We start from the raw sequence: 25020 nt of genomic DNA on the forward strand, positions 1-25020 counted from the left end.
AGGGAAGGGGATAGTTACCGCCAGGCTTCTGTTCCTGAAAGGGAAGATGTTCCCTAATGGATTGTCCTAAACAACCTGGGAGCCCAAGGCATCGTGACTGTTGACCAAAGTACACAGTATCGTACTTACTCATCACACCAGTCTTGTGGGTTAAGCATGCATATCACTTACATTTTCCTAGTGAGATAGTGAGCATTCAGAGAATCTAGGTTATTTTCCATCTCATAGCTGTTAGGAGGAGCTGGAAGCCTGAAGAAACAAAGAGGGTTGTTCAGTGAATGAAGGGCTCTCTCTTCCACAGAGGAAGGAGCTATGCCAAAACTTAGCTTTCCGCAGGTCCTGAGTGCCCAAGTGTACCCCAGGCATCGGGCATGTGTGTTTCTCAGTATTGCTGTAAATAGTCAGCACCTAAGCTTAGACTACGAGATGTTTGAGCCCCAAATATTTCTTCTTCTATACAAAGATGCTCCTGTGTCCACCCCACAAAACAATGGGCCAATGGAGGTAGTGGGTGCCTGGGTTCGAGTCCAGCCTCGTGATGCGGACAGCTGCATTCTGGCCATTTCTCCACGAGATGCAAAGAGAAGGCCAGATGTGAGCACCTGCTAAAGTCCTGCCAGGAGTTCCTTCCTTGCGAGGCTGGCTGGTGTTGCTGGAGCCCTTTGACAAAGACAAATCCAAGGCTGCGACTTGACATCCTCTGCTTGCTGTATTATTTGAGACCATTGCATTTCATGTAGACATGTTCACATTCATTCAACTTTTATATATATGAGCTAATGACATGAACAATCCCAGAGAATCCAACTAGGTCCTGGAATGTGGCATAAAATACAATTCTGCATCACGGAGAAATTTGTTCTTTCAGATCTGCATCCTAAGGAAGTGTGCCTGGAGAGAAATAGAAATAAAATCACTTTAAAAAAGAACACACACAACTGCTCCCTATTGGCAATTGTTTTTGTAAATCTAGGTAGAATTATGTTCATGAGATCAGACTAGATCTTGCCTTGGCTTTGAAGCATCTACTCGGAGTAGTGTTGGAGTCATCCTTGAAGTGAGCCTCTGTCGACACCCCCATTGGAAGCTCTTGGCAGACCGAGTCCCGATAGGAAAGGTAGCTCACGCAGCTCCCTAAGAATCATGCTGCTGTATGAATTTGAACAAAATCAATCATTTTGAAATGATACAGACAAACTGACATACTATAGATGTGGAGTATAAACCAGGAGATTTGGGACTGCTTGAAAACTGAATGGGCTGACTCAGAAGGAAGGCAAGTCCTTTTTTCAGAGGAATTCAGATGGACGACCATTTGGTGAGGTTACAGAAGAATGATTGGAAGAGGTAGCTGAGGGCAACAGTAATGACAGTAATGACACAGTAACTTTTACTTTTCTAGACAGTCTAGGCCTAGGAAGGTGCTAAGTATTTTGCACATAGTGTATTACTTCATCCTCATGACAACTCATGACTCAGGAGTATAACCTCATTTTGAGGATGAGAAACCTGAGGCACAGAACTTAAATGGTGTGTTCAAGCATAAACATCACAGAAATTATATATATATTATATATATTATAATATATAATATAATATAATATAATATAATATATATATTATAATATGTATATATATATAAGCAGAAACACTGAGCTGCTTCTGCATCTGTTCTGACTAGGGATTGGACCCACAACCTTGTTGTTTTGGGAATACGTTCTTAACCGGCTGCACTAACCAGCCAGGGCCCAGAAATAAATTTACATCCAGATTTTTATGATTCTAAGCACTTGTCTATAGAAATTAGTCTTTTCTAGTCCTGGGAGTCAATGACATTCTTGTAAAGCCATACTCTGACCCCTACTAAACTCTTCTTGATTTATCATGCATGGAATAAGTCTCCCTTCTGAAGGAAGTTCAGAGGTCTTGTGCTGTGTCTGGTTACTCTGGAGATTATTTTCTTTCAGTATTTTCTTCCAAGTGGTCCCCACTTCTCTACTGGCAGATAGAGATGAGCAAAGGCTTGACCAGTAGTCGGTGAGCTCAGACTACCTGTGGGGGGTAATGATCTGCTGCATTGGGGGGGTGCTATGAGACTGGGCTGCTCCAGGCCAGCCAGAGAGCAGGGAGCTTTGAAGTAGGCAGTGTAGTTTCTTTGGGGGAAGAGTTCTCTGTTGGTTGTCTGTGGTACCAATGCGCTACAGGGATGCCAAGAAGTGATCCCCTCGGTTAACAAGGCAGTGGGGCAGGGATGGCCATAGCCTGGATTCAGAAACCCAAATGGCCTTTGGCCACTAACAACCCCTTCTAATTACCCCAGTGTCACATTAAAACATCATTTTCTACATATGCCTTGATGTGAAAAAGTAAGGAAACCCATTTTATAACATCTTGCATGGGGGCACCTGAGTAAAGAGAAAAAATCATTGCGTTTTATGGATGGGGAAATTGAGGGTCGAAGGTGGTACTCCAGAAGCTGTTCGCAAGTTCTCAGGTTATAAATGAAAGTAGGAAGAAAACAAAAAAGCAAAGCAATCAGAACAACAAAAAGCAAAAACAACAAAGGCTCTCTACCGTCAGAGGGAGGGAGCTGCCGTGAATACTGAGGGTCCTTCCAACCCATGAGAGCCAAGCAGGACCGAAGCCTGTGGTTTCATGATGAGGACAGATGAATTATTGAAGCGTCAGCATTTCACCTGCTACTGTTACTAATAAGCTCTCTTAGCTACAACCCCACATACAATGGGATGTCGAGAGGAGATTCATAATGACACTCAAGTTTTCAAAGTCTCCCATTTTGAAACTACAGCCCTAACACATTAGCCACATTGAGCTGAATTTATATTTAATTCTGACCAAGGACAAATGCGAGATGGTGAGAACTTGATGTTCTTTCCTTCGCCTCTCAAGAGGAGAAGTGTCGGGCCATATTGTTTTTGACAGGGCACCTCAATTAGGCCTTAGAGGATAGGTGGGATGTGCCTGATGGAATCGAGTGCCACACTGATGTGGGGAGAATTCAGCAGCTTGGTTTGAGGTTTAAGTTTGATGTTTTCCCACCAGGGACCCACCAGTCACAATAATTACATTGCTGTCTTCTCATCATATGATTTATTTAGATGTTACTTTATGAATTAATTCCCTCTAATTGCTGCTCCTCTCACTGTAAATCAAGGTTTCTTGCTTTCTGTAGTACGTTGAACATGATCCTACAGTGCAGTAATTAGTCCAATTAGGAAGCGGGGCAGATGTGGAAAACCAATTAGTTTCAGGAATATGCCTGTGCCTGTGTATCCCAAGTATTGTTCAATTGAAATTTAATAGCAACCTAACAAAACATTGTTTTATTCATAATCCATCTCCTCCTTCCAAGCTTCCATTTGTGTGTTTACCTGTTTATTTCCAAAGGAGCCAGAGCCCAATGGCGCCCTGCTTGGCGAGTTTCCTCCCATGCAGTATTATTTTTTCCCTGTGGTTGAAGTGGAGGGATCTTTGTGACAGAGGCCAGTGGTTTGGGAAGGTGTGAGATTTTGGCATCTTTACCTTTTCTATTGCAAATGTGACCATAATTTCATTCAAAGACTCAACACACATACACATGTATACACACATGCCTATATGTACATGCAGTCACACATGTATACACAGTTGCAGACATACATGTACAATATAAACACACATGTGTGCACAGAGAAACGTTTGTGTATACATCGAGATGCACACATGTGCAGACATACATGTACATACATATATCCACACACATTCACGGGTATACACAGATACATGTATACACACATTTCTAGTCACAGTTCTTCAGAGAGACCCTGTGTCAGGTTCCTTTCTGAATCTAACAATCTTGATGGGACTTCTGCTCCTTGAGTCTAGGCCTGACTCAAGGGACATTGTACTTCCTGAGATTTATTCTATTGGGAGGTTGGAAAAAATGAATTATTAATCCCAGGGCCCAAAAGATAACCTATTCCCCAAAGTTCCTAAGTGTTAGCTCACATATCACCAGTTAACAATATGCTTTACCCTTGCGAACATTCTAGCTCCGGAAATAACTGTGAACGACAGCACCTGGTGACATGTGTAGACAAAGCGTTTCATCTGGTGTAAAAAGAGGAAGAGGGTTAGTCCATTCTTTGATTTAGTGTCAGGTCTGGGGAGTAAAAATTCACATTTCTCTAGTTGGTGAAGGGCTGGCTGACTCCCATTAACTTTGCTGCTCAAGTCTATCTGCAAAGTGGAAGGCAGGAAGAACCCTGTTCCGTTTTGTCTGAGGAGTATGGGTAACATAGAATCTCAGAGGCAAAGGGACCCTTCAAGAATGCAGAGACCCTTTCATTTGACAGAAGAATCTGAAGGCCAGGGATGGGAGCTGCTTCTTTCCCTGAGCTGAGAGCTAAAATGAGCTCACAGGTCTCTTGAGCATCCTGCCATGTTCTTGGCGCTGCACTGTGTGGCCTCCCCTTAGAAAACAAATTGCTAGTTTCCAGAACATCTACGTACAAGAGTTATTAAAAAAATCTATCACAAAACAATCACAGTAACTGAAAATCCCTATTCACTGCTCAATCTGATAGGTAAATTACCGAACTTTTGATTTATGTAACTCATTATCATCGCACAGTCGCTGCAGTGATATGCTCCATTTGTCTCCTTGATCATTATGTGGTTGGTTCTCTCTGTGTTCTGAAAGCAAGACCTTAATAATAACCAGCAAGGGTAACATAATTAGCAAGATGTGGCATTAGTGTGTGCAGTTAGCCGTGCATGTGTATGTGTGTGCATGCATGGGAGGGGGAGGGGAGCGGAGGCATTAGGGAGGCACAAAATGTTGAGCATGTTCAATGCAAGGAGAAACTAAGTCCATCTTTTTGGGACCAGTGACCCCCTTCCCTGCTGAGCCAGGACAGAGATGGTGCCTGAAAAGGGAGTCCAATCATGGCCCCTTGGCTGCATAGTGCTGTGTGTGGGGCAGGAGAAGAGGGAATCACGTGTCAGTGTGGAAGAGAAGAGAAAGGATTGTGATAACTCTGTGGTAGAATTCGAAAGATGGTTGCCCTAGTGACCCAAGAGATGAGGTCGTTCATCCCTGCTCACAGAAAGTCATTATTACTCTTCTGATTGCATCTCTCCCTTGGGGCACATGGTGACACTGCTTGGGTTACAAATGCCCAGCAGCTCTGGGGTGGACGATGCACCAACCGGAGCTGATTGAGGATATTTAAATCACAACTAGAGATGCAGAAAAGCTTCCCGTGCCCTTCCCAGCCTCTCATCTGCACAGGCACTGTGTTGGGGGGTGTGGAATGGGGGTAAAAAAGACAACTGTCAATCAAACTAATGTAATTTTTAAAAAAAATTCAGCCTCAATATCTGAATAGTCAATACAGTTTAATTTGAAAAACACTTCTGGAGGGTACATGGCAGTTGTAATTATTATTGATAACATAAATAAGCAATGCTGTACTAGATTTTATGAATTATTTAAAGAATAATAATACATGATTCCTGACTCAAAAGCATTTACAAACTACTCAGGCACAATCAAAGGGTCCAACTACTCCTAAGACAAAGCCAGACGCAATGAACCATATGAGAAGGGCAGTGAGGGGTCCGGGAGAGTCGGGGAGGGAAACAGGAAGCTCCATGAAGATATGGGAGCTTTCTCCCGAAAAATGGCGCATTTGGGACAAGCAAAGAAGGAGGCCATTGCAGGCAGGAAGAACGGCACGTGGCCAAGTTTTTGCGGGAGGGTGGTGATCACTTGCAGGTGCAGTAGGTATTCGGTTCGTCTAGAACCAGGAGGGCAGTGGGCTGTGAAAGCGGACTCTGCCCTGAGTTTGGTGAGCACTGGGCAACAGCAGAAACCTCAAATAGAGTGTTGGGCAGATTCTTGAGTCTTTTTCTATCACAGACACTACGGCAATAACCCAGGCCATCTGCTCTGCCAAATGATTGTTTTGGCAAATGAAATGCACCAGCCCTTTGCAAATGACATGTTTAATTCTGTGCCCCTCACAGCTCTTATAGATGAGCCTTCAGGCACACACTCCTTTCAGTCTTGTCTACAGTGACAATATTGCATCATTTGTGAGTGCAAAGATTTATAAACTATTGCTGTAAGGTAAATTTTGTAATAACAGAGCAGCATGATTTTTCTTTGTTACTAATGTGGGGAGTGGAAAATAGAAAAAGTAATACTTAAGTATTTTCAGAGACCCCCTAGGGGCCAGATTTCCCCACTGATCTATTAGTTGGAAGGAACTGAAAACCAGGACAAAGTCTCCAAGACTCTTTTCAGCATTCCCAGGAGCCCTCATTGATTGTGGGAAGAGGTGCCTTTAGGGCATCTGCTTTCCCAAGCAATCAATGCAACAACACCAGTGAGAAATGAGTAACAGCAACTGCTTAGCATCCATTCTTCCTTGTAATTAATATCACACGGCTGCATGAACAGCCTGGAGCTGTCTGGTGGAGAAATGCTCATTCAGGGAAACCAAGCAACAAACAAACAAACACGAAAAGGCATGCTGACACATAATTCTTGCAAAATGCAAAAAGGGAGAGGGCTGACCTCCAAGCTGTCTATAACTGAATTACTACTGGGGCTTTACGTTTGGTCTTTTCTCTTTTCCTCTGAAAAATCAGCTCATATATTTTCTTGCAACCAAGACAACACTCTCTTAATTGTTCCATTAAAAGAGGTGTTGAAATGTTACTAATTGTCAAATGCAATTAAGTGTAGCAACATGTCACAGGTAAATTAACGAGAAGCCAGGTGCTGCGGGAAGGGGATGGTTGCACAGCATTTGGGCTGCCGGGAATACTCGGGAGCCTTCCTGGAGGTGACTCCTGCGTGCCTAACCACAGAACTGCCCGTGTCCCACTGGCCCCTGATTACAGCTATTAAGGGTTTCTGACTCATCAGTGGCCATTTGCTGTGAGTTGTTTTTAGGTGTTCTGTCTATCAAAGCTTGATGGTAAGGTTATGAGCCGAGTGTTGGTAACTTAAAGAGGAAAAGTTGGTTGTTAACCTTGAGTAACCCAGTAGTCGCCCTTATCTGCAGGAGGTATGTTCCTAGGTCCCCAGTGGATGCCTAAAACCATGGATAGTAACAAAGCCCACTATACATATATACCTATGGTACAGTTTAATTTATAAATTAGGCACAATAAAAGATCAATAAAATAGAACAATTGTCACGATACTATAATAAAAGTTATGTGAATGTGGTCTATCTCTTTCTCACACTCAGAATATCTTACAAGGGATTGTAAAAGGAGGGAGAGGTTCCAGACCACTGTCATGATCTGCCCTGAGGCCACCATGAGAAAACAGAGAAGGCAGTAGAAGACTACACCTTCCAGACTGGCAGGACCTTTCTGGCACAAGGACACAGCCACAGGAGGACAGTTGTACGAGAGCCTGGGTGTTTTTTCTGTAAGGCATGACTTATAATTCCATGACCAAAAACCTTTTTATTTATTTATTTTTTTAAAATTTTTTAAAAAATTTTATTTATTCATTTTTAGAGAGGAGAGAGAGAGGGAGAGAGAGAGACAGAGAGAGAGAAGGAGTGAGGAGCAGGAAGCATCAACTCCCATATGTGCCTTGACCAGGCAAGCCCAGGGTTTCGAACCAGCGACCTCAGCATTTCCAGGTCGATGCTTTATCCACTGCGCCACCACAGGTCAGGCCCCAAAAACCTTTTTAAAAGAAAGAGTTAATTGAGCCATTGCCAGAGAGAAAAAGACCAGATCCTGGTCTTTTTCAGGATCTAACCAGGAGCAGCCTGGTTAGGTAGAGAAGGCAACATGCCGCCCATTCTGAAGTTGATGGGTTAGAGCGTGTTGGGATATACCCTTTAAAGTGAAAGATAATTTATTTTGTCTTGTACCTTCCTTCATAAAGAAAAAAACACAGTATAAATTTTTTGGATTTTGGAGGCAGATATTCCACACTTGGGACTTGGGAATACTATATAACATGTATTCTAGGTGACATGAATGACTCTCAGCTTTGAGTGGGACTGAGAGTGGGTCCAAGCTGCAGTTCAAATGACTCTGATGCTTGAGCCATACGGTCATACCCAATGGGACTGGAGGTGTCAGTGATGGTAAAGATGCACTGGAGAGTTTTTGGAAAGTCCAGTGGGAGGATCGCAATACAGACACCTGGGGTTCTAAGGCAAGGCCGTGTCACCTGCAGCAGAGCATTACACAGTCTTGAGCAGCCTCTCATGGAGTAGTGCTGGTCCCCAGTAGAGACGGAACACTTCATCACAGGGCAATAAATGATCATGTGTCTGGAAGTGCCTGTTACGAGCCAGGTTTGATCAGATTCACCAAATCACAAGGTCAGGAGAGCCAGGTTTTCTATGATGGAAGTAATGCACTTGGCTTTGAGCATAAGCGGGGCCAGAGGGTACAGGCAAGTTCACAATCAAGTAGCCCAGGCCTTAGGACTCCCGCCACTGTTGCACTGGAGCCTTTTCTTCAGCTCACATGTGTGGCCACACCTGGATCCCTAATAACCAGTGGATGAAGGAGGAAGAAGCCCAATTTTGGTTCATGGGTAGGTTGGCTTGGTATGTGGGTACGTTTTGTAGTTGAACTCCAACTCCATTCAGGAGTGAGTTGGAAAGACAGTGATGAGGGACAAGCTTCATGGTGAGAAGAGCACAGGAAGTCCCACTGGTCATCTGCTTTATGTGTGAAAACAAATGGGCCAAGGTTAGAACATTTGTGGACTTATGGATTGGCTGGCTAATGAGGAGCTTGGAGAGATTGGAAGATTGGGGACAAGAAGGTATGGGCTAGAGACATGAGGGTGGACATATGGAAGTGGGCCTAAGTGCAAAGTTCTTCATATCGCATGTTTATGCCTATCAGCGAGTGTTCTACCATGGAGTAGATACTGTTGACCTGGGTACACAGAAGAACTTGGCCATGGTGTATGTCAGTTGCCACCGCTGTGCTGGTGCCATGGGCCAATGAATGTAAGAGCCATACTGGCAGGGATGCGGGTATATATGGGCATAGCAGCACACACTCCTGAGGCTGATTTATTTATTGTCACTGGAGAGTTGATTAAATGATCAACGTATCAGCAACAGAGCATGCTGGTCTCACAATTGAACATTATCCCTCATAGAAGCCAACTGGCCACTTGGTGGCAAGTTGACTGCATTTGGGCAGCATTTATATTCCATGGACCACTCAGGGACCATGTGCTTCTCATCTCCATGACAGTGAGCTCTACATGTGTAGAGACAGTATTTTAAAGAGGAAATCCTGCTGAAATTCCATTGAAATAAAAAATTTTAATTTCTTGGCATCTCAGGTTCCTTGTGCCCGGGAACCAGCAGGCAAAAAGGCGAGTTTTTTGGTTGGGGGCAGTAGGGCTGTCATTACTCACTAGAGACAGGGAGAAGCATGTTTGGCACTTGAGTAATTCACTTAGGCATCTCATGGAACTTTCTTAACCACTTTTAGTAGATGTCATGCTTTTGTTAAATGGAGTGCGGGGTGCCAGATGGTGAATCACAATCTGACAGCAGACCACAGGAGAAATTAAAATAGAGAAATTCATTTCTCACAGGTCCTGGAAAAAGTATACAGCAGACCCTGGGGGGGCACAAAGTGGTCAAGGCAGGGTGCAGACAAAAAGAGAGGCAGGGCTTAAGCACATGCCTTTATTTATTTATGTTTTTTTTTTTTATGACAGAGACAGAGAGAGGAACAGATAGGGACAGACGGGAATAAAGAGAGAGATGAGAAGCATCAATCTTCGTTGCGGCTCTTTAGCTGTTCATTGATTGCTTCATTGATTGCTTGCTCATATGTGCCTTGACTGCAGGGCTGTAGCAGAGTGAGTGACCCCTTGCTCAAACCAGCAACCTTGGGCTCAAGACAGTGACCTTTCGGCTCAAGCCAGCGACTAAGGGTCATGTCTATGATCCCATGCTCAAGTCAGCGACCCTGCACTCAAGCTGGTGAGCCTGTGCTCAAGCCAGCAACCTTGGGGTTTTGAACCTGGATAGTCCGCATCCCAGTTCAACGATCTATCCACTGTGCCACCACCTGGTCAATGCCCACCTTTATTAAGGTTCATAGGTAGAGTGCTTTGGGTTTCCCAGACTAGGGCCAGAGTGGTCAATTTAAAACAAGGGTAGAGTTTTGGTAAGCCCAAGGCAGCCTTATCTAAGGGGTGAGTCAGGCAGGGTTGCTGGAAGGCAGAGGAAACTATTGGAGAAGTCATATAAATATTATAGTAGCAAGAACTAACATTTACCTGTGTCTCTTCAGGCTGATATTTAGGATATGCACTTGCATGAGAGGGCCAGTGTTGGTCTAAGGTCCCTGCAGGCTGCCCGGGCCAAACAAAATGAATGCTGAGGCAGCCATACCACAGAGCAGCTTAGTTAAACTCTCAACAGTAGGAAATGGGCAAGTGTGGCCACCCTGGTGTGAGGAGGGAATAGTGACAAAGTGCTCAGATCCCAGGACATAAGGGAAATGCCACCATGTAGGCCATCAAGAGCAGCAAAGCCTCACGCAAGTGAGGGACTCTCTGGTGGATAGCGGAGTAAGAGACAGATAAATATTGTCAGTTGTACTTCCGAAGCCAGCTGCAGGAGTGGGGACCGAGCAATTCATGCCACTGGCCTTCTTCTTCCAAGTTCCCCCCAAGAGAGTGCTCACTAGAAGCTCAGAGGAACTTCTCCTAGAACTTGCGTGAAGCAATGGACCCAATCAGCGCAGGAGATGGCCTCTAGAGTCTGCTATGGCAAGCCGGAGACCTAGCAGCAAAAACTCAGCTCTAACTTACCTAGAACAGGACCCACCAGCCCCTGAGGAAACCCCGCCCCCAAGCCAGTCACGCCCTGTTTCCACGAGACCTCTTCTAATGCTCTCTGTACACTCATCCTGCCGCAGCCCCCCAGGAAGAGCGTCTGTGGCTGGTGAGGCACTCTACCCCCCCCCCAACCCATTGATTGTGTCCTTCTGAATAAAGGTCATCAAACTCATTATTAAATTGTTCTAGTGTTGCCCTTGGACAAATTACATTTTCAATAAATAGGGTCATTATTTCCTTATTATCTTAATTTCTTAATTTCCCCACATTTACTGTGCACTCAGTGAGAGTAGGGACCCTGTTTTTGTTTTAAGCATCGTATTTTAGCACCCTCATAAAACCCGGTAATTTATCAGTACTGTTTAATATAAATGTATAAGTAATTATATAAGCATGTATAAATTGATAATAGTTGGGTTATTGGGAAGGTGTGTTGGGGGTAAGAGGAGGGGCCCCCCATAGTGTCCCACTGAGCTTACTTCCCTGGCTGTCACCCCTCGTGTCCATTCCAGGGCGGATCCCTGCTGTTTCTGGCCTGGGCCTTTCACTTTGCCCCTAGGTTGGGGAAGGATAGAAGAAGGGTGGGAAGAGTCAGAGAGACTGAAGAGTGAGAGGCGCCGACAGCCTCTGGGGCCATGGGAAGAAAGCATCTGTTAAAATGGTCCAGCAGCGTGAAGAATGCTTCAGAGACAGCACATGTAGGCCATCTAGTTCAAGAAATTGAAACATACTGAAGTTAGGAATTTAAACGAGCATACTGTACTAGTTTGCTAGGGCAGCCATAACACAGAACTACAGACTGAGTGGCATAAATGTCAGAAGTTAATTTTCTCCCAGTACTGATGGCTATAAGTCCAAGATCAGGTCCCTGGCCGGGTAGGTTTCCTTACGGCCTCTCTCCTTGGCTTGCAGAAGGCCACCTCCCTGTGTCTTTACATAACCTTTTCTCTGTGCCCATTTTTGTCCCAATCTCCTCTTCTTATAGTCATATTGGATTAGGGCCCATCCACATGACAACATTTTACCTTAATTATCTCTTTAAAGGTCCTATCTCCAAATGCAGTCATATTCTGAGGTACTATGGGTCAGGACTTCAACATAAGAACTTTGGGGGACACAACTCATAACAGTCACCCAGTCAGTTGGAGGTTGTACAGCCCAGGAATTAAATATATTATATTTAGAGTCAGGAAGACTAAGGTTGGAATCCTGAATTTACAGTTATTATCATTTGGACATGTTATTTAATCTCTTGGAAACTTAGTGTCCTCCTCTGTTCAGTGGACAGAAACATCATTATGGCACCAGCCCTGCTAAATGAGGTGGTGTGTACAATGTAGAACTGAAGACAAAGTAAGTACGCAGTACCTGCCATGCTGGTGGCTGCCATTGCTTTTTGTGGCTCTCATTATTGTTATTGTTACTAGTTTCCTTTTCTGTCAGATGGAGCTAATACAAAGGCCACCTCTCTAGAGCTGTTGTTGGATCATATGAGAAGATGCATGACAAGAGGCTTGTCCATTACCCACCATAAAACAAGATCTCAAAAAATGGCAGATGTGCTATCATATTTATGGGACAGGAGCCCAGTTTCCCCAAGCACTGTATCTTTCTTTTATCCTACTGAAAAGGGTGTGTTGTAGCAAAACGGTGTCTATAGTTAATCAAATGTGAATGTTCTTATTGGGGCTATTTTAACCAGAGAACACCTATTTATATGCAGCAGCTCATATTTTAGTTATTAAATCCTGAAATGAAGCGACATAGGAGAATACACAACTCATAAAATTATTCAGCTCAGGGGAGGTGGGACCTATGTCCCGAATTACATGGGAAAGAAATGTTCAGGTTCAATGTGGGTGATTAACCGTTTGATACCTCGTCAGGCTTTGACAAGTTCTCCTATTTTTTTTTAAACTCCTCTCTCTATGTCTTGTATAATTAAGAAATAGTGCTGAGTTCTTGTCATCCACCATTAAGGGCTAGTCACAGATAGTTTCATAACATCTGCTTCTTGCAACCTTCTAATTATCCATAGAAATCTGGCAGAGGAATCTGACAGTTTATCCGGAACACAGAATATGAATACAAAATAGGGCACTTTGTTTCTAGAGATAGAGTGAAGGTCTAAAACAGGTACTCTCTAACCTCTTATTTTGCATGCAGCTATGCTGCCTCTTTAAATCAGCATTAGGCGCCTGTCTTCTCACTAAAGACTCAATTTTAAAAAGCATCTTTGGACAAAATGAATGTGGGTCAGGAATACGTAAACGGTGCTGTGTCAGAATTTGCTGTCAGTTGCTGCTCCGCTATTCTCTTTACAATCCAGCCAGACACTGTTGCTTCGTGGCCCGTATCTGCAGGCTGTCAGCTGTCCCTGCCCTGATAGGGAGCACTGAGGAACTCTGCCTGAGCCAGACACTTGCCACCAGCAGTGTCAACTCCTAGCCTCCTGTGGCTGGCTTCTTCTAGTGGGTGTCCTTCTTGTATACCACTCTGCCTGGCTTTCCAACTTACTACCTCACCTTGACTCCGGGAAATGCATCTTCCTGAACCCTTACATTGTGTGCATTTGGTCTACTGAACCACTATTCTATTTTGATAATGATCACGATGTGTTTTTCCTATGCCTACATCTACCTCCAACATCCATTTGAACCCATGGATGATTTGCTTATTCTGCCCTTTGATTCCATCTGCCAATTTGGTCTTAGACACTATTTTATTGAAGCCTCTGGTCCTTTTGTGTCTTGTAATCTCCTCTGGGATATTACCTCATCATGGTCTTGCCTTAGTTCTCCTGGTCTTATGATCTTTTGTTTTCTCTATGACCTGTGACCATTGAGTTGCATAAAGGTACTTGGGGTCCTATTTATCATTCACCAAGGAATTTTTGCACCTACAATGGCTTTGAGAGGTCGGGACTATACTTTGCTTTGTGACTTTTTTGTAAACCGAAGCACAAAGTGATTCACTGTTTAACTTAAGAGCACAAATTGGGTGGATTTGAACCCAAATTTGTTCTGCCTCAGTTTGAGTTCTTTCCACCTAATCATTGGTCCAACATGATCCAACATGTCACTGCTTGGAATAGTCATTGATCAGTGGTATTCATATCTAAAGTAAACACTGAAAGAGTAGCTAAATATTTTGAGTATACTTTTTTATATCTCTATTATACTGAATATTGAATTTAAAAATTTTAATCAACTCTACAGTTTCCATTTTACCAAAAATAATTGAAGCCTTGAGTATCAGAGTGTAAACAAGTCTACAGGGTAAGCGAGCAGGTGAGCAGAAGGTTCTGAGCACAGTAATGGGACGGATTGTTAAAAGTAACACCAGACTGACAGGCAGAAGAGCAAGGGCAACTCAAAGTCTGGCCCAGAATCTTGATCTTGGTAAATTGCTTAACTCCTTTCTTTCTCTTGAAAATTGCTCACTAGGTTTAGCTCTGACTTTTGTGGCGGCCAAATATATTCCTGGTTCCTTGTCCCAGATTGGTGATCACTAGCCGAAGCATTTGAAGTGGCTTCATGTTTGTTCCTCGGTCACCAAGACTTCATTTCTAAATAACCTATCTCATATTTTAGGCATTGGGGGTTCTATGACTATTCTCAACGGTGGCGGGTTCTCTGAGCAGGGCTCATTTAGGCCATTTTCATGTGCAGAAAAGACTCCAACTTCCTCATTGCATGTCAGAGCCTGGGCTGCTGTGGCAATGCCAAACTGCCCTCCTGCCCTCGGGGCCTCTCATGTCTCCCCAGAATGGCTGAGATACCAATGACTTGGAAGAAAAGGCAGATGAAACTGAGCAAAACCAACTGTGGTTCCCATCCCAAGAGGCCTTGTGTTAAAACTGCAGAATCTCAGCCCCCACCCCACATCTGCTGACTCATTCTTGTCAGATTCCCAGTTGACTTGTATGCACTTTAAAAGTTAAAAAAGCACTGCTGACTTATGAATCTAGAGAAACATTTAAAACTATCCTCCAAGTGGCAAGAAATGTTTAATAGAGCTCCCTCAGAGGGGTGTGGGGAAGTTGTTGCAGTCACTGGTACGGGAGAAAGGGAGGCACCTGGACCTAACTGCAGTAGGTAAAGCCACCTAGCTAAGGGCCAGGCCTTTGGGAGGGCAAAGGGGAGTGATATGGCTTGTGAGGTGAGGCCGTTACCAGTTGGATTATAATGATCCATAATGGTATAGTGATGAAATGTAATTGGTTTGATTATGTTATTAAAATGGACCTTGTCTTTGTCTCAGGCTTTCTTTCTTCATTGAAGGCAGATGATCACAGGGTAAGGTAATGAGACAAAAGGAACCCATTTTGTGAATGCATTTAGTTTCTCCTTTGTCCTGCCTTGTGTCCGGCTTTAGGGGGTAAGCTCCCTGTGCTGCCAATGGCCAGGTGAGCAGTCACCAGCCACAGCCTTCATGTCATATCATATCAGCTGGACACTCTAGCAGGGAATGGTGAGCTGAGAGCCAGGGGCCCAGGGGCCAAGTAGCATAATTGCCCCCACTGTGTTCTCTGAAAGCTCTTGGGGGATGAGCTCCAGCCTGGGGAGGGCACGCCTGGCATCAGAGATGCTCTGACTTTGGTGAGCTCTTTAATGAGATCAGCACGGCGTGGTTTCAGCACAAGGCTGCCCCCCAAACCTCACATGCTGCTCTGGAGTGATGGGAGCAGCATTCTTGCTAACCATCTGTTTGCTATTTCTTTCTTTTTGTGTGTGTGACAGAGACAGAGAGGGACAGATAGGGACAGACAGACATGAAGGGAGAAAGACGAGAAGCATCAATTCTTTGTTGTGTCTCCTTAGTCTCCTTAGTTGTTCATTGATTGCTTTCTCATATGTGCCTTGACTAGGGGGCTACAGCAGAATGAGTGACTCCTTGCTCAAACCAGTGACCTTGGGCTCAAGCCAGCAACCATAGGGTCATGTCTATGATCCCATGCTCAAGCCAGCAACCCTGCGCTCAAGCTGGTAAGTCCCCGCTCAAGCCGGATCAGCCCACACTCAAGCCGGTGACCTTGGGCCTTCGAACCTGGATCCTCTGCATCCCAGTCTGATGCTCTATTCACTGTGCCACTGCCTGGTCAGGCTGTTTGCTTTTTCTTGGTTATTTCTCTTGATTGTTTCACTTTTTTGGAAGCTTGGAAGTTTTTTTCTTTATTAGCTCTTCACCAGTTTCATTTTCACGAGTACTTTCCACCTGTCCCTCCAAAATATAGTAAAATATGAAATGGCACTTAGCCTGGAAAAATAGTTATTTCAGATTTATGCCATGTCTATTTAAAAAAAAAATCCCCCAGGCTCCCAGAGTATGACACAGGTACTGAATATGAAGCTAAACAATAAAAATTCACCTAAAACGAAGGTGATAGGAAGAGGAGATGATTACTCTAAAACTAAGGTTCATTGTAGCTGTGAATAAATTGCACAGTGAATTTAACACTGTGTTGCTAGCTGCCAAACAAGTGTGTACGGTTTATTGATTTCTGGTCCATAGACATTAGACAGGCTCCTCAAAGATACTTTTTTCTTGATACCAAGGTTACAATAATAAATAATATTTGGGGGGTACTTAGGGTCTACTAAGCACTTGCTAAGCCATTTGCATGCATTATCTCATCTAATCCTCACATCAACATTAAAGGATAGGATACAGTAATATAGTCTCATGTGTGAACTTCAGAGAGAGAGAGTCCGGGTTTGGGTCTCATCTCTGCTACTCACAAACCATGTGACCTTGAGCAAGTCCCTTACCCGCTTATGCTTCCGTTTTGTTGTCCATAAAACTGGAATATCAATCACACCGTAGAAGGTGATTGGGAGCATTAAATGACTTAATATACCCAAAACAGGCAGTGTCTAGTCCTTAATGAGTGCTTGTTATTATTTCCACTTGACAGATAAGGAAATTGAATCTTGGAGAGCTCTAGTGGCTGTACCAGAGTCCCCTGGCCAGATCAAATTGGCACCAAATCTAATTTGACCTCTCTTAACTACCTCATACCCTGACTCCAAACTGCAGGCTGCTGCCTTCAGTGCTCTTGAGTGCACATAAATCAGCATTAGCCTTAAGCAGACAATGTTCGATTACCTTCGTAGGTGTGAGCTTCTCATCTATAGTTTATCTTTAGGGGAACCTCTCCCAGCTTTACAGTTTGGTGAGTCCTCTGGAACAATATTTGCTTTCAATACAACTTTAAGTTAACTGTAAATAATGAGGGAGTTGTATTGCAAATCTTAGCAAATATTTGTTGGTCTATGGATTCTATTTACATTTATTCTTAGCCACCAATTCTTCCCATACACAGTTGAACGTAGCAGAACTGTAGGTCAGTGCCTACCCAACTGCTACTATACTTAAAGTCTCCTTCAATATCACATACCCTAGGGAGCTGCTGGCCTTGTTATTTTGCATGATCTCAGGGTACACAGGTCTCAGACCCTTGTAGTGATGCTTGAGACCAAATTTGGGTGTAATTCAGTCACTTCCCACCAGGTGTCTCACCCAGCCCTGCTATCTGATTTGTAGCCGGGAAAATGGCTTTCAATCCCGGAAAGGAAAAAAAGGAAGGAAAGGAGGGGTGAAGGGAGATTGTGGCAAGACTTCTAGATGCTGCTTCTGGATAAACGGACTTTTTCACATTGTTTTTCTTTGATTCATAAGTGTCTTTCTCCAGAAAGCTTGGTCAGTTTCCTGCAATCTAGAAAGATTTATTTCCTCTAATAAACTGGTGTCTGGTGGGGCCTTCTCATCACTGTGCTTGGGGTTGGGTCTGCAGCTTCATCCCTTTCCTTTTGCCTGGAGCCCTTGACAGCCTCCAGTCCTCTGTGAGTGCTCCTTCTCTAAGGTCTGATTTTTTTTTTCTTTACATGAGAGAAAGAGAGATAGTGAGGCAGATTCCCACATGCGCCTCAACCAGGATCTATCCGGCAAACCTAGTCTGGGGCCGATGCTAACCTACCAAGCCATTTTTAGTGCCCGAGGCTGTTGTGCTCCAAGAGAGCTATACTCAGCTATTCTTAGCACCCTGGGCCACACTTGAACCAATCCAGCCACTGGCTGCAAGAGGGGAAGAGGGAGAGAATGGGGAGAGGGAGGGGAGAGAAGCAGATGGTTGCTTCTCCTATGTGCCCTGACCTGGAATCAAACTCAGGATGTCCATATGCTAGGCCAATGCTCTATCCACTAAACCACTGGCTACGCCTTCCAGGGTCTGATTTAAAAAGTGATATGGAAGATATTGACCCTGCTGGCACATCTGATTCCTCAGTACTTTTTTAAACAGGGAGGTCAGGGACAGGAATCAGTGTGTGACTGTGGCACTAACTAGCACCTAATTCTCCCATGATAGTAATATTACCATGACAGAAATACTTCCTCCCCACTCTCAATTAAGATTGGCATTTGCTTCTCCTGGTGGGAGGAGTAAGGGACTTTGGATCCACTGACTTTTATGAACTGGAGATATTTTAAATTCCAGACTAAATCTCTTATTCTTTGCAGGTGGTTGGCTCCTTGCCTGTCATCAGTCCTCCCTCCCTTCTTTCTTTCTGTTGGAGGGCCACCCACAATTGAGAAAGCCGGGGTCAGGATCAGGGTGAGAGGGAGCTCTGAAGCCACATGGATTTCCCCTTTGACAGTACATCCACACTGGGGCTCTCTGCAGTCTCTTGTCCATTGATGCAGAGCACCCCAACTGACCTTAGACATTAACCAGAGACCCGAGGCTCCAAATGAATGCAAGGCTCTGAGTAGACTGGCAAACAAATGCCCTGATTGTAGGTTATTCTGTGTGATTGCAGCTTCACCCAAATATTTGTTGAGAAGGTAGATGGATTTCTTCATTTAGCACTGGCTTTAGCAGCTTCAATGTGGGATATTTCCCCCATAAAGGACCTTGATTACAAAGACCAGAATACAGTCCTAGGAGAGAGTCTAGCTTCTGTACCCACAGCCTCATTATATGCATGGCTTTTAATATTCGAAGAGCCTTTTGCCAATACACATTTTCTCGTGATGTGGGAAACCGGAGCCCAGATGCGATGTATTATTGATAGGATTGTAATTTACTCCTCTGGGGTTGTATCTACAGTGTACACCATTAGCACAAAATATTAAATTACCAGTGGTTGTATATGTTTGTCTATTCAAGTTTGGCTCAATGATATTTGCTTTTCGCCTAAATAAAAGATCATGAATAAAGAAAGCAGGGCGATATTATTTTTTTGTTGTTGCAAGAGAATTTTGATTAAACCATCTTCTCAGTGTTGCATTTTGGTGGGCCATGTTTTGCCATAAAGACATGAGACATAAAATAGTGGGGGTTGGCGGGGGACAGGGTTGGGGCGTTTTATTCCAGCGCTCTGCACATACCGGCTTCCCTGGAGGCTGCTCTGGGCTGTACTCGGGCTTGTCTCCATTTGCAATGGGGTGGCAGCAAGTGGGCAGTCCGGACCTCATGCCAGAAACACAGCCCTGTATCTCCGCTGGGACAATGGCACTGGAGTGAGATTTGGGGTGTGGAAACCTACCTGCATGTCAGGTAGAGCCGTTTGTAGTCACAGCCTTTGTATGTCCTGGCTGGCGTTTGACAGCAGCCCTATGGTCACCATTTGTCTCTAGCCCCCCACTTGAGCCAGGTCTCTCTCTCTCTCTCTCTCTCTCTCTCTCTCTCTCTCTCTCTCTCTCTCTCTCACACACACACACACACACACACACACACACACCTTCCTTTAAACAGGTTCCAGGTCATAGGGCTCCAACCAGGCTGTAAATGAAAATGCCATGTCACTTTTGCTTTGTGCCTTTTTGTTCTTGCAGAACTTTGATTCTCTAGTTAATTAGCCTGAGTACCCCAGACTCCTCTCCAACCCCCTTCACTGCATACTTCCTATGGGTGAGCTTGCTTTTCTTTTCTTTCTCTTTTAAGAAGAAAAACATTTGGGAGACATGCATATTCCTCTTGGCTCCTGCCATCAGCCTGGGAGCCCTTAATTCCTCAGGGGCAGAATCTCGGGAGGGGGAGGGTGTGGGCGGTTGGAGAGGCCCCTCTCCTTAGAACTCACGCTGGGGAGGGGCTTAGATGCACAAGTGACAGATTATCCTTCCAAAGCTGGAATCTCCTTTATGGGGGGCTCCTAAGAAAAACACCATTTGCAAGGCCAGGGGGCTCTATTGAGTTTTGTCACCTGGGGCACATTCTGGAGGTAAAAACCGGTTTTTCTGAAGACTCAACCAGGGCCAGGCTTTGTTCCAGCTGGCCTCTTCCGCCAGACTGGCTCCTTGAAGGAGGGACCCCGTTTACCCTGTTTACCTGGTCGAGGGGCAATTAACAGGAAGGCTCGGGCATTCCGTCCGAGGGAGTGGTGGACTTCCTTAGGACTTAGGGGTTCTCCCTCCTCTGCAATATTTTCCTACCCTAAAAGGGAGAGGTGGAGTTCAAAGAGAGAGAGAAAAAAAAATCACAGGCTTGAAAAGCCAATGAAATCAGTGTTAAATCTATCAGAGCAAATCACAGACCCTGACAGCTGGGAAGTATCATTTGTTTTTCCTCCCAGATTTCTACCGAGCCGGGTGTTTTAAGCATATATCTTGGTGAGAAGAGCCCCACATAAAGGCAATTACAATTGGCAAATAATTAATGTTGGGTCTGGCATTTTTATGTGTCAAATATGTGTAAGTGCATTAATCTTTGCTGAATTTACACCCATACTATACGAGATACATCTCGAGCAGCGTCTGAAATATCTGCAGTCTGCCTTCGCTTAAATCTTATTTACATTTATTTTATTACAATATAAGTGGGTTTAAAAACATCCTTAAGAGAGTTTTCTACCCCATTCTGTAGGTCCTGCTGGCGCTGTGGGGCGGCTGGGGGCCATGGGCTTCCTTGCTGATTGCAAATAGAGTTCCAGCCACCTGCCCCTAGGACCCAAGGAGAGAGGGGGCCTGAGTGCATTGTTCCAGCTCGTGGTCCTTTTAGCCCTAAAGGAAGGTGACTTTGGCCAGGGAGTCAGCATTCAACAGAATGAAGCACAGACGCAGTTCTCTAGCAGACAGACAGCTTTTAATGTTTGTAAGTTACAGAAAACACACACTTACACTGCATGAATTTTGAAAAAGGAAGAACCAGCAGTTCTATTAGTAGTGCTGTTTCCAGTCCACCCATGACCCGTCCCCTCTGCAGAAGACCGTGTGCTCCAGCTGTTTCCTTCTCTATCACATCGCTCACCGGGTTTCTCTTTTCCTAAGTCAGAGCTACTCTGGCTGCCAATGGTGGGGCCGCCGCCGTGGTGTCAGCTCCACGCCTCCTGAACTTCACTCCACTGAAATCTGGTTGGGTATGAAACAGACTCCGGTGGAATGAAGGACAAGAGAAACACATGGATGGTTCGGGGGGGTCTTTATCTGAGGGTGGGCTGCATGTCAAACCCAGCCTTTGCATGCAGGGTGATTGCCTGGTCAAAGGCCTCTGGGATCTCTGAGTCAGAGACGTGGGAGATGTGGAGGACCTGCCTGAGCTCAGCCCTCCCCAGGACCACTTCCTCCCGGAGGCTGCCGAGAGCCAGCTCACCAGGACACCCGTGTCCTCAGCAGGCAGCAGCACCGAGCAGTGGAGCCAGGGCAGCGGGGCTGGGCGCTCCTGCCGTTTCTCAGCCTTGAAGGGCCATCACAGACCAGTCCACGTGGAACTTCTCTGCGTTTACCTAGTGGGGGTGCTGGACACCTCCCTTTGTCTGTGTCCCCCCTGCGTGTGACATAACTGAGCTCTGTGTGGTTGGTCCTGGCTGAAAAAGCCAGGTGTTCTGAAATCGCTTTAGAAAAATCCATTTCCTGTGATCTTGCTCACCAAGGTGATGGGATGCAGGGGAGGGAGTGTTCCTGTCCGGAATGTGCTGTCCAGTGAGTGTGAACAGCACTTTGCAGGCCTGTTTGCCGGGGCGAGGAGCTCTGGAGGGCCCAGGAGGGGCCAGGGGGTACCAGAACACCGGGCCAGAGCTAGGGCCATTCTTGGGGGTGAGAAAGAACAGAGGAGGGTGAGACTCCTAGGTCTCGCTCCTCCAGACTTATACAGAATGTTTGCTTTCCAGTGGACTCCACACCCTTTTCCAAATCTGTTCAGCACAACTGCATCTTCTTTGGCCTTGGGGCGGGGGGCTGTGGGGAGGGAAGGGGTGACCTGGCTCTCAGAGACTGAGCTAAAGAGGGAGGAGGGGCGCTGTCTGAGAGCTACCGGCCCTGAAAGAAATCCCCACGAACCAGTGGCTGTGTGGCTGCGGCTAGAGCCTCTTCCTCGCTGTGTTCAGACATGCCCACGGCTCAGGGCAAACCCCATAAAAGGCTGTTCTCAGCACCAACACGCAGACTGGGTGAGTTAGGGCAGATCCACCCTGTTGTTTGGGATACATTCTTCCTGAGGCTTGTTCTGACCCGATGCGGGGAGGCAGTAGCTTATAATGTGGGTCCTCCCCCCCACATCTAGCCCCTCAGGCATTGGCCTTTTGAAAAAGACTCTCTTCAACAAGGGCTTGGGGACTCTAGTTATTGCTGAAGGAGAGCCCCACTGTCCTTGGTTAGGGGGACACCAGGTACTGAGAGGAGGAAGGCTGGCCCATCCTCTTCCACTCAGCCTTTATGAGTACTCACAGTTCTCAATCATGAGAGAACTGTGCCCTGCTTGTGAATGACCTAGACGATACAATCCTTCTGCCATGCCTTTGACCCATTTCACAATCAAAAAGAAGAAAAGAACAGCCCTTTCGGCTCTGATAAATGACGGCAGGAGATGGTGCGAGGACATATTTCTGGGGTGGAGAGATTCTTTGCATTCTTTTTGGATGTTAGCCCAACTTGAAAGCAGAGGGGTCAGTTCATCACCCTCCAGACCCTCCTTACCCCACTCTCATCCTCCTAACATGCTCGGTCCACCAGATTCTTCAAGGCCTCAATCGGAGAGTGCAGAGAGCCTCACCCTCACTTGAAGTCCTTAGCCTGCAGGGTGGGTAGTCGAGGATGACAGTGTCTGTAAAAGCACTTTGTAAAAGACAACGCAAACGACAGGCAGCACTGATGTTAGAGAGTCCGGAGGGAGCAGGACCTCCTGGTCACCCTCCCCCACCCTGCAGACCTGCAGTTGCTATAAGACAGACAAGATGAGCTGTATCCAGAGCCCTGACCCACTCTGGACCCCACACCCAGAGTTCAAGATTCTTCGGCCCACTGTGCCTTTGCCATCACGATGCCCCAATAACCTTCACCTTGGCTTCTTGCAGAGTGAAGTTTGGGCAAGCATGTGTTTTGCTTATAGAGGAAGTTCACCCAGCTGACCTCAGGACTTACCCCAAATGGTTTCCCAATAAAACCAACTTGGGCATGAGAAGCAAAGAATGGAACCAGGTCCCTAATTTCCTGTCAGCACGACACCTTCCAGCCCAGTACTGAAAAGCCAGCCAACCCTCAGCTCCTCCAGTAAATCTCCACGAAACCAGACACAACCACAGTCCTGGTACTGGTACTTCACTGCTCAATGCCCACCTGACCACACCCAATGCCCAATATCAGTGAGATTTATTGCCTGGGCTCACTGGAAATTTCCAAGGAAACATAGAACGAGCTGGAGATCTGGTTAAAATGCAGCAGGTTCAGCTACTTTTTAATCTTGGAGGAAGTTGGTGATCAATTTCTAGTGAATGTGGCTTTTTTTTCCTCAGTTCATCCTCTGCTCTTCCTGCCCATTGATTCTCCTGATGTAGCCTCTCTCTTTAGTTTTCCAAAACCCCACGTGTCCAGAGATTTCAGACTCACCTGTAAGTAGGAGTGTCTGTACCTCCTACATAGCAGAGCCTAATATGATGAGCTTGATTCAAAACAAAAAATCAATTTCCCCCCATAAGATAACTTAGAACAAAGAGGTTGCTAGAGACTCTTGCATATGATAGAAAGAGAAGGAATTCCAAGTCTTGGAATGTTCTTTCGCTCCTAAGGTTTGAGGACAGAAAATTGGTAAAGAGAAACACTTACTGTACAAAGTGTCCAGTGCGGCAGGCCCCTGCAGAACAGAAATGGCTCCTGGGGAGAGGCAGGGGCCCGTCCTAAACAGTCATTCTCCCTTTAATAGAAAGGAATATGAGAGCAGAGGAAAGTGACTTGAGGAGAGGGGAGTCAAAATAGTTGGAAAAATAGAGTTTGGAGTGCAGCTGGGGATCCGTTGGACTCTTAGAATAGAAGTTGGTAACAGACAATGAAAGAGAGAGAAACTGGTTTTCCCAAGGCAAAGGTGAAGAAGAAGGACGCGGCCCCTTTCGAGGAGGTGGCACCAGTTTCACTCTTTATTTATGCACCTCGCGCAAAGCTTCGGGTTACCTGCTGAGCCCAGCCAATGGGGAGAGGGCCCGGGCTGCTGGCTCCGCCCCTCAGAATCCACACCCCAGGGGGCCGTGAATGGCAAGGCCTTTCTGCAAACTAATGTTACTTTCTTAATTGTTCAGTAAACACCAGAAAGCGAAGAGAATCACTGGAGAGACTGCAGGTTATCTGAATAGTGGCCAGGCAGTCTCTGGCCTCCGGAAGATCTGGAGAAAGAAAAGGCACTGCTCAGATCTTATCTGGGCTGAAAGAGGCTGTGTGTGTGTGTGTGTGTGTGTGTGTGTGTGTGTGTGTGTGTACACCTGTGTGTAGACAGTGGAAATCGATGGCCTTTTGAGCTTTTAGCCATGACCCCGGGTTCTTAGCTCTACACAGTGCACTTCAGGAATCCAGCAGAGCTGGGCCAGCCCATCCCAGGGCGGCTGTAGAAAGAGGCCCAAGGGTCTGAGCAGAAGCCCAACTAGTGGTTATTCTGATACTGAGCACAGAGTGAATCTGTTGCTCTCCCGTGAGAAGTAAGTGGTTTTTACAACCCAAGAGGCTTTGCAACCTGCTTCCCTTCCATTCCTGGGGGTGGGGAAGAGACTCCTCTCTGCAAGGGGAAGTTGGGACGATAAAAGGAACTGGGAAAAAAAGCCAGCAAAGTCAGTAGGAAGCCTTAAAGAGGTTGCTTTATCAACTCTTGCTTATTTTAATCCCCTCTTCCTCTCTTCAGCTGTGACCCTCCCACAACCCTGTCCCTGTCCCTGTTCCTGCTCCCCTTTCCCCAC

At 45.6% G+C, this 25020-nt stretch overlaps 1 long non-coding RNA gene and 1 pseudogene across 1 annotated transcript; both read right to left on the reverse strand.

Annotated features, from left to right (window-relative positions):
* Nucleotides 1-19345, reverse strand: part of LOC136391998 (large ribosomal subunit protein eL18-like) — a 57953-nt pseudogene extending 38608 nt beyond the window's left edge.
* Nucleotides 19346-20944: 1599 nt separating this feature from the next.
* LOC136393435 (uncharacterized) lies at nucleotides 20945-24171 on the reverse strand. Its single transcript, XR_010749093.1, has 3 exons — nucleotides 23906-24171; nucleotides 22781-22876; nucleotides 20945-21217 (listed from the first exon to the last, which is right to left on the reverse strand). It is a non-coding gene; the product is annotated as an uncharacterized lncRNA (long non-coding RNA).
* Between the last annotated feature and the right edge of the window lie 849 nt (nucleotides 24172-25020).

The sequence above is a fragment of the Saccopteryx leptura genome, chromosome 2, assembly GCF_036850995.1.
Source record: "Saccopteryx leptura isolate mSacLep1 chromosome 2, mSacLep1_pri_phased_curated, whole genome shotgun sequence".
In the NCBI taxonomy this organism is placed as follows: Eukaryota; Metazoa; Chordata; class Mammalia; order Chiroptera; family Emballonuridae; genus Saccopteryx; species Saccopteryx leptura.